This window comes from Sceloporus undulatus, chromosome 9 (assembly GCF_019175285.1).
Source record: "Sceloporus undulatus isolate JIND9_A2432 ecotype Alabama chromosome 9, SceUnd_v1.1, whole genome shotgun sequence".
Taxonomy (NCBI): domain Eukaryota; kingdom Metazoa; phylum Chordata; class Lepidosauria; order Squamata; family Phrynosomatidae; genus Sceloporus; species Sceloporus undulatus.
The window spans coordinates 24644026-24646608 of record NC_056530.1 but is presented as its reverse complement, the minus strand read 5'-3'; positions in this window follow the sequence as shown (position 1 = coordinate 24646608).

The following is a 2583-nucleotide window of genomic DNA, read 5'->3' as shown; positions in this document are numbered from 1 at the left end:
TCTGAGAGGGAGAGAAAGGAACTGAACCCTCCCCACAATGCATCTGACTCCATCCTTGCCTCTGAGAGGGAGAGAAAGGTAGGCCTTCCCATCCGGCCTCACTAAAGGAACTGAACCCTCCCCACAAGGCATCTGACTCCATCCTTGCCTCTGAGGGGGAGAGAGGGTGGGCCAATGCCATCAGGCCTATCCTTAAGATACAGAGCCCTCCATCTGTCCATCTGCCTTGGTCCAGGCCTCAGAGGGAGAGAAGAATGCTGGACCTGATCCCCTTCCCCTCCACCATCCCCTTCTCCTTTTGTGTTGTGTCTTCTTAGATTGTAAGCATGAAGGCAGGGAACCGTCTAATTAAATGATTTTATGTACAGTGCTGTGTAAATTTACAGCGCTATATAAATAAAGCTTAATAATAATAATAATAAATAATGACATCTGCACTGCAAAAAATAATGCGGTTTGGCACCACTTTAATAGCTATGGCTCAATGCTTTGGGATTTGTAGTTTTGAGAGATATGTAGCCTTTCTCTCTGAGAATGCTCTGATGCCACAGAAAATACAAATCCCAGGATTGCCTTGCATTCAGCCATGGCACTTAAGGCAGCACCAAACTGCATTTATTTCTGCAGTGCAGACGCAGCCCTGATCCAACCCTGCACTTTGTGCCACGCTTTTGATGGCCAGGGCTGAGCTGGGATTTGAACCCTGGTCTCTGGAGCGAACCCCAAAGCCTGTTGTTGCTTTCTGGGCATAGCAACTCTGCAAAGAGGACCAGGCTGCAGCGCAGTGGTTCGCTCAATGCTACTTGCGCTGTGGCTGCGCAAACAATGGGGTTCGGCAATATCTCTGGCGTTCCACCACATTTCTAGTTTCCATGAACACTTTCTTTCCGTGCAGAAACTGGTGGTTTCTCCTTCAAAATGTCCTTGCGTATCAGCTTTGAACTGCTAAAATACCTGTCAACCCCTCTCTGGTGCCAACTGATATCTGTACTGGCCTCTTCAAAGCCAAAACATTTCAGGGCTGTGCTGCAATGTGCAAAGATAGTATGTGGGACTACAACTCCCCATCATCCCCAGCAATAGTCTCCTTCCTGCTGCTGCACCATGAAGTTTCACTGCCTTTCCTGACATGGCTTCATCTCAGGCAGGAATGGGCTTAAGAATGTCATTTATAATACTCTCTGCCTTCTTGACAAACAAAGTTAGTGGACCTTTCTGGAATTGCTTAGAAGGAAAAGAGCATGTTCCATTCATTAAAAATACTGTACTGTTTCACTGTATTTTTTAAAAATGCATTGTATTAAAAACTTAGGGTTGCAGTAAGTCAGAAACAACTTGAAGACACACAACAACAGCAACAACATTGTGTTCACATTTTCTGCTGCAGCCTTCTCCAGAGTTGCTTTCTGCTGAAAGAAGATGAAGAACGGAGCTGTGAACCGAAGCTGCAATGTCACAACACACCCACAAACCCCATGTTCCTGTGCTGCCTTCCTCGCAAGAGGACAGGGAACAGTGTGTGTGTTTGTGTAGAACAAGGCCCCTCAAGGGGACACCTGTGTTCCTGGGGCTTTCCCCGTCTTCCCGGCTGAAAGGGTCAACTCCTGGGGCAGCCCAGCTCCGCCTGAAACAAAAGCCGCCGTGGCTCAGAACATACACAGAGCGAGAGCGGACGGTTTCCTGGAGCCGGAAGTGATGCAAACGCAGCGGAGACACACAAACACACAGACGCACAACAGGCCAAGGAGGGTGAGGGGAAGGGAGCCTTTGCTGCCTTAAGGGGTTGCCTTGCCTTTGGGGGACTTCATGGGTTCAAAAGGCAACTGCAGAATGACAAGAGAAAAGGGCATGAGAGCTTTGGCGCATCAGAATAGTGCACCATTCTAAATAGTGCACCATTATCCAAATGCATGCTTTTTGGAGGCATTGGACTACAAGTCCCATCAGCCCCTTCCAACAGCACACATCCATGTCTGCAAGCATGTACATGGATCTAAAGTCACCATCTTCATGGGGACATTCTTTGAACTCTCAAGAGCTGCATCCGCACCACAGACATAATCCAGTTTGGCACCATTTTGACTGCTGTGGCTCAATGCTATGGGATTCTGGGAATGGCAGTTCTTCTTCGTCTTCTTTCTTTTTTTAAAGACATTTAGCCTTCTCTGTTAGAGAGCTCTGGGGCCACAGCAAACTACAGTTCCCAGAGTTCCACAGCACTGAGCCACAGACGTTAAACATGCGGCTATCTTTATGCTTGGGCCTCAGTCTGCCTCAACTGAAGCAAGTCAAGAACAGAAAGGGGGAAAGTGGGAGGAAGAGAGAGAGAAACCGGGAGACTTTAAAAGCAGCTGAAAAAGTGGGAAGGCAGAGGATGGGTCAAGACCATTCCTGCAAAACAGGGAACGGTTGGGGTCTTTGCCCAGAGGCACTGGGGTCCTGGGCAGCAATTGCGTTTCTCCTGCTTGCAAACTTGTTCCTTTCAGATAGTCATGATTTGAACTAGCACCCGCCGGGGTCACTTCCCGCCATCTTTTGGGCACATGGAAGCCGCGTGGAAAAGCTCCCGCCTCGCTTCCGCTG